The sequence below is a fragment of the Nanorana parkeri genome, unplaced genomic scaffold (assembly GCF_000935625.1).
Source record: "Nanorana parkeri isolate BGI_ZX_2015 unplaced genomic scaffold, ASM93562v1 scaffold149, whole genome shotgun sequence".
NCBI classification, from domain to species: Eukaryota; Metazoa; Chordata; class Amphibia; order Anura; family Dicroglossidae; genus Nanorana; species Nanorana parkeri.
Window position 1 is genome coordinate 365345 of NW_017306417.1, and position 17654 is coordinate 382998.

Below are 17654 nucleotides of genomic sequence, written 5' to 3' on the forward strand. Positions count from 1 at the left end.
CATATTCTGCATTCCTTTAAACTTGATATGTATATGTTCTCTTCTTTCTCCAGATGTTTAAGTAGCCCTACTCAAATCACAGGAATAAAACAGCTATAAATTATAGTATACAATCAATGATCAAACACAAGATGCAGCAAGTCATACATTACAACACCAGAAATTAAAAGTAGTAAAATGTAGAAAGTTAAATTATATCTGAGCAAAAAAATGATGTTTTGGCAAACCATGAAAAGGTCTAAGTGCATCCCATTGCTCAAACACATCATTATAAAAGTTTCAGTTATTGGAAATGCGTATTTTAAGTTGTTCTATGCCATAAAACCGAATACATTCTTTGCAAAAGAAAAGCAGGAAAAAAAAGCAGATAATATAAAAAGCAATAGCTGCACTTAGGGCTGGTACATATACGCTTATATAAAGAATTTCCAGTTGGGTCAATAAGGTTTCCCAAAGCATCCCCTCAAACAAATCTATAGGTAATGCCGAAATCTCCTTAAAAAAAAAAGCAGTTGGAAAACATTTCTGTACTTTACGTTCTTAAGCCTTTTTCACATTTATAGATATTTATCTTAAAGCCCAATTGAACTTTCAGTTTAAATCTGCTAAATACTAGACATGTGCACTGCCAAAAAATTTGTTTAGTTTCATTTCGTTTTAAATTCGGATTTGTGTTATTTTGTTTTTCGGGATTCGGGTGTGAAAGTCAATTCGGAATTCGGATTCGGACGAAATTCGTTTGCGGTAGTTCGTTCGAATGTTCGTTTCGTTTTCGGTTCTTATTCGTTTTGTTCGTTTGCAGCAAAGTGACATTTGAGGGGGGAAACATGTTTTTCTCCTTCTCTGTCACTTTGCTCCAACGAACGAAACGAATAAGAACCGAAGAAACGAAAACGAAACGAACTACCGCTAACGAATTTCGGAAACGGAAATTCGGATTCGTTTGCATTCGTTATATCTGTAATTCCGAATTTGGATCCATCCGAATGTCCGAAAATTCGTCCGAATTTCGATTCGGAACGAAACGAATCGCACATGTCTACTAAATACATTCCAGGCGCATCAAAGCAAAAATTGTTCAAAGTCTTAAAATGTGTTTTCTTTCAATATCAGCCAAAATCTGCCCCCTGCCAGCATGCTGCAGAGAAGGTCATTTGCACTTTTTGGGGTTGCAGTGGTCTCTCTGCAGAGGTCCAATGTGCTGAGTAAGACCTCTACAATCAGTGTGAAGCATGAGTTTGCTCATTGAAAAGCTATAGATCTGACCCAGCAGGGGACATGTCTGACATCTGCAATGAGACTCCTGCTTCCACACTGAGTCCAAGGGTCTAACTCAGCAGCTGCTAACATTGGTCAGACATTTCTACCCAGACTGTGATTGCTTTAAGTAGATAACAAACTAAAGAAATGTTTACATATTGAAAACAAACGTTTATTTATACATTTTGTATAAGTACATTATGTTTGTCAATGTTTATCATTTATATAATATATTGGCTTATCCTGTTAACTCAGCAGTTGAAACTACAGATAGCCACTAGAGGGAGGATCAACAGATTTGTTCTGGAATACTATTATTTACAATATCATTTATTTTTAGGTAAATTGAACTCAAGTGCAAAATGTGCACACTGAAAAAGAAGCTTTATTGGTTTCCTATTCCTCCCTTTTCGTTTTTGATAATCTCCTATTGCTGTTAGCGAGACATACAAAGCAGAGAAAAGAGCTCTGTTATGATGCTGTAGGAAAATCACTTTATCATTCCGGATATGTATTGGAAGCAGAATGGTAGAATTGTAAAAGATTTTCAAAAGTGATTCACTAGAACGAGATTTACACAATAGTTATTTACCATTTCAGCACCCTGGGAGGCATCTAGCATCATGTCTCTTGCAGAGTTTATGGAACAGCATTATTTATGGAAAAGGTACAAGAACACGCACTGATTCCAGCCTCAAGAGTCACCTGAACAGAATTAATCTGAAATAACAATCTCACATCCATAAATACAAAGATGGAAATATTGATCAACTGTGCCACTGTACATTAACAGCAATTCATATTGCTCTAGGCACTGCTCACTATCCTGCTAGCTGGTTCCTTGTGAGTTGTATAGAACTCTATCAGATCTTCTGTGAAGAGGACAATGGAATAAAGATGTGAAGTTTTTATTGATTTTATATTTAGCATGTGGTATCAGAAACTACTGCATGTGCATTGAAATGTTTTACAGGTGACAACTGTCTCAAAGACCTTTTGTTTGCCTATAATTGCCTAGAAGAATGTTCATCTGGGGATTTGGGCAAACTGATATCTTTGAACGATATCAAGAAGACATCTGTCTTGTTTAATTTACACAGATGGCTTATTTCTAAAGTGCAGCATTAAAAACCTTTAGGTATGTTTAAGCCCAAACACTAAAATATATCTGAAGCCAAAACCTTTTTTGTTTTGTTTTTAGTTTTAGAGTGGTGAAGGATTAGAACCCTTGTCATGTTAAAATTGCTCTGCGTGTCCCCACTGGGGATTCACCCTCTCCTCGTGTCCTGGTGACCATCATCACTGGAACAGAAAGTGATGGGAAATCCAAACTTTTCATAGTTGCCACTCAAAAAAGAAAGAACCTATCTCTGTTTATATCAATCTATAGAAATTTAGAGAAGTTCCCTCTCACTTTCTGTTGTCTCTCAGGGACAAGAAAAGGGTAAACTCCCTAATGAGACACAGACAGCAAAAAAAACAAAAAAAAACAGGAGGCTATAAACATAAATGATACCAAATTTATTTACTGTGCATTGAGGGACATCTAGGAGTTTTGAAACAGCCAGATTACACTGCCAAGGTTCGGGAAATGGCAAGAGGAAAAAAGAAAAGTTGATGGCTGGCCCTATATAACGCCACCTCTAACCACAGTGTCCTAGCAGACGGAATGATTTTTCCTAAGAAAAAGTCTCTCTCTATATATATTTTTTCAGTTATGTTCAGGACACCGTAGACATTTCTTTCTTTGGAGAGTGTTTTATTTAGTCTACATAGCAGCTATCCGCATCAATGTATCCTTAGCAACAGCTTTGGAGGCCTATCTGGATCTTATTCGACAGGGACTGGAAGATTGTGAGGCTAATCTGGCATGTGGCCTTCAAGCACTGGGCTCTGCATTGTAGTGCTTTCCAAACCTTTGTGTATTGTGTTAGCCACAGAGTGCTTTCCGGGTCCAGAGTGGTGGCACAGCCTCTAGTGTGACCATGTCGCTGGAGGCTCATTTGGGGAGTAAGGCTGGTCGATCTGCAGCTTGGGGAGATAATGCACAGTTGGTACTGTTGGGTTCTTTTTCAAATTTACTGCTGTTTTCACTGCAGCAATGGTCAAGGCTGAGGGACTGAGCGCTGATGGCATCCGCAAGGTGGTGGAGCATGCATGGGCTCCCTCCTGTCTTCTCTTTAGCCTAGAGCAGTGATGGTGAACCTTGGCACTCCAGCTGTTTTGGAACTACAAGTCCCATGAGGCATTGCAAGGCTCTGACAGCTACAGACATAACTCCCAGAGGCAGATGCATGTTGGGATATGTAGTTTTGGCACAGCTGGAGTGCCAAGGTTCGCCACCACTGGCCTAGAGTAAGCATCATCCCTCTGCTGCTCCTGTTTTACTGTCCTCCTTGCCAGTGTCCCAACTCCCTGTAGGTGGCAGTATAAACCAACTTTCAGAATTTCTGTGTCCCCCAAAAATAAGTACAAATCTTATTATGCTGTTCAACTCCATGAGACACCGTAAACTTCACACCAACAGAGGAAGCAGTGTGGAGTAAACTTTGGGTGTCCAGAGGAAAGCGCTCCCTGCAACAAATAGGTCCACAGGTTTTCTTATGTGAGAGTTTAGTTTTAGTCTGCTCTGAATCAGGAGAGACCACTCCATTTATTACACTTTCAAATCTTTGTTTTTCGGTGACTGCACTTTATTATTTGTGCCAAAGGGTTTACTCTAAATCAGTGGTTCTCAACCTGTGTAACCTCAAGACCCACATTTGTCATCGGTCATTAAGTCGTGACCCAAGTTCAACTGCAATGGAATGCACGGCAGTGTGGGCTGCTTTGCTGTGACAGAGCTCCATCCATATGTGCATTGCTTGTACAGTTCCCATGTGCGCTTGTAGAGGTGACGGGAGCCAGAATGTGACGTCACTCCATTCCAGGCACCTCTACAGGACATTCAAGTGAGCTGTAAGCAATGCAAAAATGGATGGAGCTCCCTTACAGCCGTATCCCCAGCCTACCCCAGCTCAAGGTGCTGGGCAGCATATTTCTAATGGCTGCACAGCGTAAGAACTGACAGTGCTGCGCTATGGGGGAGGCTAGGGGTAGGCTGATGAGCCTCTCACCTAGAAAAGTGGAAGGCATGCAGTGACTCACTGAACATGGGGTCGCGACCCACTTTTGGGTCACGACCCACCAGTTGAGAACCAAGGCTCTAAATTCTACAGTTACTCTCTAAAAAAACAAACCTGCTGGAATCTTAAAGGGAAATTAATAACAAATGTGGAGGCTCTTATTTATGACCTTCTGGAAATGCTGGCTCCCTGACTGTCCTACCAATGCTTTACCATCAATACATTCGGAGTTAGGCTGAGTTCACACCGGCGTCAACCTCCACCGCCCTCTGAGAAGCAATCCACAGCAGTTCACTTTTCAAAGGCAGCGGAGCAGAAGCCTATTGGCTTCTATGAGGCCAGAATGCATTTTTTTAAATCTCATTGGGGCTTTCCTAGGCAATACTGCACCGTGTGGACACAGTGTGGGTACATGGTTGGTGGCACACTCTCATTCATTGCAATGGTCTTCTCTCTCTGTTTAATGTCATTTTAGGAGAGAGGGGACAGCTGATGTATAAGATAAATAAAAACATTCAGTGTGTTTCACTGGCTGCATAGAATTACAAACTGTTTGTAGAACAGTTCTTCTATGTATTTTACTGTATATTCAATCGCTCATCCAGAGTTAGGCTTTAGTAAAATTCGGAAAAAAAATACACCTTTGTTAGAAGATGGGGCAAAAAATGCTTATTTTGGCAATTACGATTGGAGCAATTCCATAGTACAGCCATAAGGGAGTAAAAATTATAATGGTTATTTTTCTACATACTCTTTTGAAGAGTTAAATAAAATAACAAAGTCCATAGTCCCATCACACTCCTGACCGCACGATCCTTTTTCAAGGTAGGTCAACAGATGGAAACCGTCACAAATATGAGCAAAAGCAGAGACACCGGCACTCCAGGGTGAAGAACAACAAACATCTTTTTATTGACGTGCAATCAATAGACGTCAATAAATAGACGTTTGTTGTTCTTCACCCTGGAGTGCTGGTGTCTCTGCTTTTGCTCATAAAATAACATAACACAAAATAACACACACACGCATGCACACACAGACACATAAAAGATGGACCTGTGCCTTCATTCAACCTCAACACTATGTAACGTTTGATAAAGGGTTTAACCCCTTTTAGTCTGGGGGCATCTTATACCTTTGTGACCAGAAATGTCTCCAGCAGCTTTGCTGACGATGCTTTGCTATCACCGTGTTTATTTCATGTCGCTTCTGTTTTAGGGCAGATCAGGCTTTTTGGCAAAGTGGGGAAGTCAATTTGATTTAATTCTAAATACAGTGCAAACCGGAAAAGAAATGACAAGGCTTTTTTTTTTTCCCCACAGTCTATCCAGTAGTTATTCTGACCTAATGAGCACAGCCTGAGGAAACAACTCAGCCTGAGGAAATACAAAATGTATTTGCCCAAGTTTTCTGAGTACAAACATTCCAGTTACAGTATATGTACTCTGAAAACATAATGAAGCATTTTCTATGAGTACTGTTTTAAGATATATTCTTTTAGTGATTCCGCGCTGGATCAGTGAAGTGTAAGTGATCTAAATGTGATTACAAAAGAGAATAATTTAAAGGCTGCAGCAAAACTGACCTTCAAGTCATATACTATGAAATTTTAAATATGCCACGTCCACAAAAAATGTGTCAGTGTAAAAATGAACTGTAATTGAATCGTGAACCACACAAATAACAAATGTGAAATTAATATATCATCCATACATATAAATTTCCTTCATGACAAAGCATATCAATATAAACTATATATAAAACGAATAAATATGTAAATGTTATAAATATATAAAAAATATAATAAACATTCAACAATTCATGAATTTAGTGTCATTATTAGTTCTTTCTTAGAAAACCGTGATGCCCTGGATCATTGAAGAAAAGTATCAGTACTGATACTCTGTCTGGAAAAAATGGTAACAGTGCATCTCTAGTTTTTAGGGTTTCTATAAATGGGATGGGGCATTTAAAATAGCTTAAAGGCGTTGTGAAGTCCCAGCATATCCTCTCCTGTTAGAACATCAGCATTGTAATAGGAATACATACTAGAGTTGTTTTTGATAATGCAATCGAAGCTTAGTTGAAAAAATCCCTTTTATGTAGTTAGTGTTGCCTTCTGTCTGCCCATCAATTCCAACAACGTCCTGGATTCCCAGTGTGCTTTGCTTCTCTTTCCCTGCTACCTGATGTGATGTAATCTCCATTTCTCAAGACTACATATGCCATCATATATTTCTTCCAGCAGGGCTGAGAGAAATTGCGTCGGTGCATTGAGGAAGAACATCCTATGGGTATTTCCAATAAGCAAGTTTAAAAACTTCTAGATGGATATGGTTATTAGGAATGAGATAGAACTCATGAAAATTCAGTAGAGAGATATTTATTTTTAGTTTTTGACCATAGATACTCTTTAATGCAACAAAGTACAATATGATACATTTGCTTCCGCTGTAGTAAAACCCGCTGTGATCGATTGATAAACTAAAACAATTTTAGCAAATGTCAAAGTCTGAGGAAGAACTCCAAAGTTTGAACAAATGCATGCTTCTGCACCGTATTACACAGAAAGCTGAAGAGCGGACCTCGTCACTGGAGAAATATTGGTGTAACCATAGCAACAAGACTTTTTCTGAGTAATCAATGCTTTAGATAAATGATGTATCATTTTCAGCATAGGTCGTGTTTTGTCCTCAGACTAAATTAGTTTGTCTTCAAACTAATTTCATATCCAAGACATCCCTTAAGACAAAATAGAACACCGTGTTCAAAGGAAAAAAAAAAGAAGTGAAATAAACTAGGTTCCATCTGTTACTCAAGGAATAAGGATAACACCTGTACGCTTGTGTCTAACTATCATTAACCCAACGTATCTAGAGGTACTTCACATCAATAATCAGATTATTTCACAGCCACAGAGAATTTTACAGAAAATCTGATCAGAGTTCAAGAGGTATAAGGTGACCTGACCGCTCATGTGATTATGTCATTGCAGATGATGCTGCCACTAAACTGTAGAGAGGAATATAGGCAAATACTGAGAAATAAAATCAAAGCAGCAGTGAAAAATTGTAGAGAAAAGCACATTAAAATCAAACGTTTCAAATGCTTACCTGCAGTGTTTTTCCTTTCCCGAAGGGCCCATTCACACCAAGCCTGTGTGTTAATCGCATGGTTCCGTGCGATTAACGCATGGTGACATTTGGGGTCTAATGCACTTCTTTTTTCAATCTCACCACACCACAATGCACGGTACTGTGGTACCGTGCGTTAAGCTGTACTCTATCACATTTTGGTGTATTTGAGGTGTCCTTCAGGGTTTCTGATGAAGGAGGCGTGACCTTAGAAACGCATCAACTACTAGGAAGGACTGACAGCCGGCTGGCTAAGTCCATCGCATAAGATCTATTCATGCCTGTTTAAACTCTACCTTTGTGAGTACCATTCTATCTGTTTTAATCTTGTTTTATTCAAAAGTTTTTACGAGATGGAGGTGCTCTGTGTTTTGTATTGCAGTGTCCTTCAGGGTTTGTTTAAAGGAGAACTATGGGGTGAGTGAATTACAGTCATCCCCATAGTTGGAGCCGACATGCGACATTGAAACTGTCGCACGTCGGCTCCATTGACCAGGAAGTGAGCAAAAACATACTGCTGCTCGTTCACTCCCCAATCATCTCCCTGCAGAGAGCGGTTACTGTCATCCACAGCTCCCCACAGGGATTTGCACCCCCTCCCGTCGCCGATCTCCCAGCGCTGACTGGATGGATGGACGGGGAGGCTCTGCCTCTACATAGGCTGAGCCCGCTGTCAATCTCGACAGTATTGTCACGGATCCATCCCGGCTGTGGCGCTCTCAGCATATAGTGGAGTGTATGGCCACCTTAAAGGCCACCTTAAAGGCCATACACTCTACAGATAGAGTACTTGAAACACAGCGCTAGAGATAAAGTCAACAAAATATGTGTAAATATTCACAGATTGGGTTAAGTGATCAGTGGATATCAATGTATAAATTATGTGTATTCGAAACAGTCATAAAAAGTAAACGAAAAAGATGGTTTGTATCACTATGTGTAGCCTATGGCTAATAGATATAAATGAAATTCAAACGTAAGTGAATAATCGTGATGAACTTAGATGACAAAGAATAAATAGTAAAATTGAATAATAATAAATAGATAAAATCAGCTTCGATTAAGATTAAGTAATAATAGATGATAGTAGATGGATAAAATCAGCTTCGATTAGTGAATATAATACGGCAGCTATGCATGATCCATAAAAATAGTGTTTTTTTCTCCTCTGTAGTTAAGTCAAACCTGATGTTTTTACTATCTTTTTCAGCAACATTACATTTGCTATCCCACCAGCACATATGAATAGGCTTCAGCCACCATCTGCACATTTATAATATTTGTTTTAGACTAAAGATTCCACGTTCAGAGAGTCTTAAAGCCCAAAGGAAGACCAGCCGAATGTGTTTTTCTACTTATCAGTAAAAATGTAAAGAGATACAGTACTCGAACAATGTGCACTTCCCATGGTGCCAAGCATAGACTTAAATTAAATGACTCACACTTCTGAATATAAGCACACTTTGTAAAATTAGGATTCCCATGTTGTACTTTCCCAAATAACACAATTCAATTTTCCTTCTCGTGTCCCCAGAGATAAACACAGATGCGGTCGTACATGATTTCTCAAGACCATATCTTCCATGTACGTTAGTCAAAGCTGTACAATCAGATAAGAGCATACGCATAGTGCTGTGCTCGCATGCTTAAGGCTATAAAGTGGTTTTATTTATGTTAAGATGCAGTCATAAGCAGATTTTAAAAGGAAGCTGGGCTACGTCTGCTGACCACCTTCTGAAAATATGAATTCCATGGCTATGTCTGATCTTAATAATGAGCATCACTGACGTGAACAAGAATGCAGCAAGAAAAGGTAGAACTGCTGAGCAATATACAGTTATTTAAATCCCAAATCCAGGCTTCTCCCACAAATTACCCCCCTCCTCCCTGATGGTGTATATGGTATTTTTTTTGTTTTCATATACTTACCTTTTTCAGATGTCTTCTAGCTGGTCTTGTGATGCACTAGGTCCTCACCCAATCCTCTCCAGTTGCGTGTAGGGCTTGTTCATGCATAGAGCAGTGGTAACATAACACCAACGCTTCTTCCTGTACCAAGTACACTGTGAATGAAGGTTCTGTTTTTAAATGGACTCAATGTGAAAATTCCAACCTGAAAATTTAACAAAAAATGTGCCCAGAATTACTCAAGAAACTTGGTCAAAATGACATGGAAAAGAGAGTTTGGTGAAGCCAGTGTCCATATTCCCTTAGTGCAGGTTTTCTGTAAAGTAAATCCATCATGAAAAAAAAAGGGGGCTACCATTACGGAATTCCTTTAAACAATTCTAACTTCCTGGTTAGGTTTGGATTTAGTTCTCAGTAACAGGCCCAGAACAAACATGTAGCAAACAGAAGTCAATGAAAAGTCAGTCTATACTTGCTCAAGGCCAGTAACTTAGAACATACAGAAGCCTTTTCATCAGCATCTTTGCCAGGCTACTAGTAATTTTCAGAAGGGAAAGCAAGTACAGGCAGCCTTTGTATTTATTCAGTACACATTTGATACCCTCTAAAGAGAACTGTAGGGCGAGTGTTTTTCCCCATAGTTCTTTTAAGGGTCACGGGAGGGCATATACTAACCTCCTCCCGTGCCCCAAAGCTCAGTATATCACGAGCTACAGCTCGCGGTATACTGATACCACTGCAGCCGGGACAGATCCCTACAATGCTGTCGAGATCCACCCCGCTGCGTGAATGACAGCTGGCTCTGCCTATCTAGAGGCAGAGCCAGCTGTACCCGCCCCCTCCCCGTCCATTCCTCCAATCAGCACAGGAGGATCAGAGCAGGGGAATCCCTGTGGGGAGCAGTGACTGAGAGTTACCACTCTCTGCAGGGAGATGATCGAGAAGTGAGCGAGCGACGGTATGTGTTCGCTCACTTTTCGATCTATTGAGCCGACGTGTGACAGTTTAATTGTCACACGTCGGCTCGAACTATATGTATAATATATCTATCTCATATATATTCCGTATTGCTTTAGACCTGAAGAGGAGGTTCACTCTCGAAAGCTTGTCTTTTATATATTTTGTTAGTCCGATAAGAAAGTTATCATTGCACACTGAAATACTCAGTTTTTTTAGTTTTTTTTTACATACTATATACACATGCTGACAGGAGGAGAAAGTTTACAATCTGTAATCTGCAGTTTACAAGTGGCAGCTGTCACCCATTCAAGTTCATGATGGGGTGACAGCCGCTGCACTTGAACGCCGCCACACTGCATTAATCGTATGTGATACAATTACATGCGATTAGCAATCAATCATTATCCCAGGATGCATCGATTAATTTGAATGGGTGACCACTGCCGCTCTCCTGCAGCAACAATCCCTAATAACGGCAGATTAGGGATTGTTGCTGCAGGAGATTGTACGTTTCTGATGCAGGAATCCATTACCGTGCCTAAAATATAGATGTCAATGGAACCTTAGATAGCTGCATTGTGTGGAGTTAAGTTTTGGTGGAAATAATATTAAAGTGGGTTAAAGCATTACATTTTTTGTATAGTTCATAAATAATGTAGAAAGGAACAGCCATTTTTGCTCCTAGCATACCCAGTCTCTCTTTCCTACTTTCCTGTGATGTCAGAGAAAACAATGGGCTCCCCTAGTAGGCAGAGATCATGTGATCTAGGCTTTAGGTCACACGGGGGAGTTCAGAAGCAACATTTGTTTATTCATGGAAAACAGGAGGTTCTTTTTTTTTCAGAGCTAAGTAATGTGATCGGATAATGCTGATGTGCGTCTTATTGATTCCAGTTAAATGTAAAGGATAATGATAGGTCCAGCTTAAATGCATCTTATCTGAGGACGTGTGTAGTGTCTTTCAGCCTCGTTGCTAGACAGGAAATCAAATTTGTGGAGGAAAATATCTCTAACAGCAGAAATTTATCCCAGTGATCTTCTGTTCTGATAAGCTGCATAAACGTATATATACTGTCTTTCTGTAAGTATCATTTTTTTAAATAAACCAAGCTGTATTTTAGTTTTTTTTTTCAATTAGATGACAAAGCCTAGAAACGTGATTAAATTATTATTCTGTGCTCGCTACAGGATACTCAATGGCTGGAAAATTGTTTTTTTCTTTATCTGATTTATCGTTACAGCTGAATTTTCAAACAGATAACAATGTTACAAAGTAGATTATTTCATAACATGAATATATTTTAAATACATATAAATCCATGAAGTTGTCTATACTAGCTTCCTGTAATACTCGGCACAGCAGGACTAAAGCTGGCCATACACTATAGATTTTCATTTGGAAATTTCCGCTGCTGCCAAGAACCCATGTTAGATTCTAGCTTAAATAGCAATAGCCCAGCAAGCACAGACAAATGTCAATTTTGCTAAATTAGGGATACTAACTCACCGAATTTTGTTGATCGTCAGAACGGATTTTCATTTGAGCATGTGCAGTGTTCTTACTGCATTTTTTCCCCTATGAAAACGCCAATAATACATCGATTTTCGTTTGATTCGAAAAAACGTTTTCCAGCCTCCCCGATTGAAAAAAATTTGAGTGGGATTACAGAAAAAAAAATCATTGGTGTCCCATCAACTGCTCAATTATCATTCATGGAAGATTTCTGAACTAAAATCGAAGCGTGTGTGGGCACCTTAAGAGTGGGGTGGCCGGCAAAGTACGCCATCAAGCACTACTCTATAACACTGTCCATCTATCACTACAAGCATCCCAACAGCAGTGATGACCTAATCAATAGTAGCACACCATGACTTTTCAGTTATTGAGGGTAGTTCTGGGGTAAATAAGCTGGATTACTGACTACAGTGGAGAAACATAAGGTCATCAACCTGTCTATGCAAGTCTGTCAGGCAAAGAGAGCCTGGCTCAAAAGACAAGCTAAACAGAATTACATTTTCTTTTGCATTTGACTTTCAACTGTTAATTTGACTTGCTGCGGAGGCTTAAACGCCTACCACCAGCTATTTTTAGTGGGGAAGAGTTAACATTTAGTTTTTTATTTTCGTCTTTGTCCTTAATGTGGAGATATTTCCTCACTTCCTGTCCCTGTGATGTCCGTACAAGAAATGGGTGGTACCCTTGTCACGAAGGTAACAATAGGACCCGTACAACAATAAAAGCATTGTGAACACCCACCTGAACAAGATATTTAACTTTACACAGCGCCTGTAAAAAATCCTCTTTACTCCCAGTAAAAGAGCTGACCGCTATGATAAACGATATGCTGGATGACTCAGCCATGGTGAGACATAGACTAGCCCTCTGTAATGTTATTGTAAATCATTCAATACATTTGCTGGCCAATAAGGGATGACGGTTTAATGACACTGTTACCAGATGCATTTGTTTGCCTCATTAGGTGATTTCTCTATTGTGGTTCCGTATCTTGATGTGTCTCAAAGTTTTATAATGATATCCACCTAATATATACATCTGAATACCGAAACTAAATAATGTGGCATAGTATAATATTGTAACCTTTATGTAGCACATCATGTTTAATATATTATATAGAAAACTAAATTCATCTACATCAGTGTTGCAAAGTCTAATGTTATATAAAACTATCCTAAGTGCAGGTGATAGGAGGGCAAATAACGGACTGAAATTTGAAAGAAAAATCCTAGGTTTCTTTACAAAAACACAAACCTATTCAGAACAGGCTCAGGCTTGGACTGGCTCACTGGAGGACCACTGAATGCTTCTGTGGGCAGTGGCAATAAAGCACAAAACTAGCCTGGTGGCCAGTTTGATCATTCTAATGGCATCAGCAACAACTCTCAAAGTATTCAGTCCTGCCCATTGCTAACTGAGCCCTTCCCCCCTAATTTTAGTTTTATGGAACAAGACTTCATGTGTATGCATGAAGCATACATTTTACTTAACATGGCAGGTTACATTAACTGTGTGAAAAGGTGCATAATTTACTTTTGTTGAGTGTTCTAGTGCAGTGGTTCTCAACTGGTGGGTCGTGACCCAAAAGTGGGTCGCGTCCCCATGTTCAGTGGGTCGCCAAATGCCTTCCACTTTTGTAGGTGAGATGCTCCTCAGCCTCTCCCTAGTGCAGCACTGTCAGTTCTCGCACCAAGCAGCCATTAAAATTATGCTACCCGGCACCGAGTGTCAGCTTGAGGTGGGCTGGGGGTATGGCCGCGAGGGAGCTCCATCCATACATGCATTGCTTACAGCTCCCTAGTGTGCCCTGTAGAGGTGCCTGGACTGGAGTGACATCACATTCTGGCTCCTGGCACCTCTACAGGGCACACTAGGGAGCTGTACAAGCAATGCACATGTGGATGGAGCTCTGTCACAGCGCAGCAGCCCACACTGGACCCCAGACTGAGGATCCACTCCAGTTCTTGTAAGGTAGGGAGACTGGGTGGACCTACCATGTGTTTTGGTGTGGGAGGTGTGTTGTGTTGCCATTCATTTGAATAGCACCCCAAACGCACCTGCCACCCACAGTTCTATTGCCTGCACCGGAATGTGCGGTACCGTAATGCTGTGCATTCCATTGCAGTGCGCCTTGGGTCACGACTTAATGACCAAGTACAAATGTGGGTCCTGAGGTTACACAGGTTGAGAACCACTGTTCTAGTGGGCCCCTTTACGCCTCTGTAATACATTACCACCTGCACATTGATGTGCAGGAAGTCACGTGTTAATTTGCATTTTCTGTATTGCTTCATACAGGAGATTAAGTTCTTGGTTTATAGCACACAGTAAAACACTGTTAACAGGGCGACTAGTAACCCCCTCGCCAGAGATGTAACAGCATATAGTGGATCAATAGCAATAAGCAACTTAATAACTGAAGGAGTACTTGCGGTTAGCTGCTCTGGAGAGGGTGGAAGTGTTCCATAGATGAGAGTGGAGGAATCAGCTGAAGTGGGTCCAGGAGGATGAGGATTGCTGGGTTGTGTTGCAATCTGAGAAGCAGAGTAATGGTAGTTCCCTGTGCTGGCAGGTTCAGTGAGCTGAGAATCAAACTCTGATCATGCAGTCCTGGTGGCTGAGGGGTTACTGTGCGCTTGCAGTCAGGGAATGAGACGGTATGCTTGGATGAACTGCAGACTGGATGGACCAGATGGAGAGGTAGGCTGTGTGCAGGGAAATGCTCAGTGTCCATTACATTGCCTATACACTGAGCATTTCAAAAGCTGTGGCTTTATTCAGAGAGCTGGGTTGAGGAGCAGCGTGATGCCGCAGGAGTAGGTGGAGTTGGAGGCTGATCCCGGCCAGGTAAGTCTGTTACACATGTTTCCACTGCCAGCAAGACTATCCAACATAGTGATGGCAGTTGGAGATGGTGGTGGTAGAGGGTTGGAGGCTGGTTCTGCACCTGGTTGCTTGTTAAACCACCCAAGTTTTAGGGCATCTTGGGTGCTGATAAAGACTGCATGTAAAGGTATATTTTAGTTTTGCAGTCTGTTTAGTATCTTCATGGTACTGACAGGTTTACTGTGAAATGAATAATTTTCAATTCTGACAGAAGTTTAACATTGATATTTATTAAAAAAGAAATGTGCATATGGCAGAGAAAATAAAGTGTTCCCTAAATACTGTTTTGAAAGTGTTACAATAAAGGTGCAAACATCTCAATCTCAAGGACATAGCAGGATAAGTCTATCTTCATCGATCTTGAGGCCAGTGCTGGACTGGGTTTTAATGTTGAGCTTTCATAATCCCCCTAGGTGAAACTATCAATAGTAAACATCCACAACACGAGAGCTGCAGTCGGGCTGACTGATGCAAAGTGGCAGATTGTGCTGTAGAGACACGGGCTCTGCTGGCTTAATAATACCTAATTTTATCCACTTTGCATGTTTACTACACATCCAATTTGCTCTGATTGCATGTATGGAATCAACATGGAAAGTATACATAATAAACACACAAAGCTATTTCCTGACTAAATAGAGGTTTCACTTTTCATTATTCCATGACTGTACATGCACATTGGTCTTATTATTGGTGACTTCTGGAAACATTTATGGAATAGGCATACTTAACGCAAATGTTGTGTTTCCATTAATACCTTTGTATGGGACTATTAAAATGTATTTATAGGCTGGACTGGGTGAAAAAACAAATATTGGAACCTGAAAGGATACATAATATGGAGGAACAGACATTAAAATAAGAAAGCTGTGGGATTGTGGATGTGCTATACTTGAGCTTTTACCTCAAACAGAACTGTGGCTAGACCCTACATCGGATGACTGATCAGTATTAGAGCACTCTAAGGAGAGATTTGGTGCAGCAATAATGAGCTATGAATCTGAACTCGGCAGAAAACACACCAATTAATGTAGGTATGCAATACCTATAAAACAAATCAATGTGTTTTCCTCACTTGGACTTGAAGTAAGCCTCCTAGAATCCACCACATAGCAGCCCTTCACTCAAACTGGCAAAGGGAGGGACAGCACTCTAAGCCAATCAGTCACTACTGCAGTACACATCTGACGGGACAGAAGGCCAAAAAAGGTGCACGACTGTGGCTTTTCACTATTTGCTGCTTATGTTGGCTTCTTTAACCATCCACTCTACTGTTTCCAGATAAGGCTTACATGAATTTTTGGACTGGTTTACAACTCCATTCATTTATTTATTATATGTCAATCATCTCTAAACATTGCTACGTATGATATGGTTATATCGGATTCATATGTTCTCATCAATCATGTTTACCAATTTTTGGCTACATCATATGCCTTAATCATGGAATTGAGTGGTGTTTGGAGGTATCTTTCAATCATGCTGCACCTAAAATATTTTTTATCTGGGTTTTTTTATATTTGCATTCAATAAAATGAGATTTTTCTTAAATTTAATCAAATATTGTGTTTTATTGGAATTGTCACATGGTGCCATTAAAGGAGAACTATGGGGTCAGGGCTTTTCCCCATAGTTCTCCTAAGGGTAATGGGAGGACACAAACTAGCGTCCTCCCATCACCCAAAGCTCAGTATACCGCGAGCTACAGCTCGTGGTATACTGAGACGCCGCAGTAGGGACGGATCCCGACATTACTGTCGAGATCCACCCACCTGAATGATTGACAGCTGGCTCTGCCTATCTAGAGGCAGAGCCAGCCGTACCTGCCCCCTCCCCTGTCTGTTCCACCAGACAGGGGAGGGGGGGGAATCCCTGCAGGACCCGTCAGTGACAGTTACGGCTCTCTGCAGGGATAGATCGAGAAGGGAGCGAGCGACGGTATGTGTTCGCTCACTTCCCAATCTATTGAGCCGACTTGTAACAGTTTCATTGTCACAGGTCGGTTCGAACTATGAGGCTGAGTGATTTTCACTCGCCTCATAGTTCTCCTTTAAAGCCCCACTGATTTCTTTTCAGTATTTCATCAACTAAATTAGGGGTGTGGCACCAGCTACTCAGGATCTGTTCACAACAATCCGTTTTATATCCGATTCTGCCTCAGTGAAGGAACTGGCTGAGGCCTCATAGAGGGGAACGGCTGCCTGCACAAACGATCGGATCCTGTGACTGCTGCATCAGAGACAGACATTGCCACACTCCCACAAATGAGCGGACCCTATGGAGACCGCATGGCTGCTGTTGGAGATGGAGTCATCTCTGTGAACAGACTGCTACTGAAGCCAACCAACACGGGAACCGCCAGTGAAGCTGCAGGAGTACAGTGAGGCCATTGGCCACTGCATTATGGTGTTTAAGATAACCCTGTAAACTGCACCATTGGCCCACCGTTGGCTATCCTAAACCAATACAACTGGCCAGTAGGTTAAAGACCCAGGTCTATTTGGACTAATATACTGTCCGCCATCAGCTGGTAGACTTAAGTTAGTCAGTTTAATACTGTTGCAGTTGAATCTACATAGCCACAGCGACTTTGTATCTGAATGCCTAAAGTGACTCCATTATATGCATGTTTATTTGTTATTGTTTATGTTCATGTATCTATTGAATTAGTGCATTATTTATTTCTCTAGTAAAGCTTTTACAAAACCCCACAAGGTGTGTTGGTGTGCTGGGAATCCTGTCTGTGCAATTTATCCACGCTTTAAGGCAAAAACAAACAACGTGTAAGTATATAAATTCAATTATACATACTTATTTATTGTTTATTGTAGCTCAGACCTGGCTGTGACACTTATTATGTTGTTT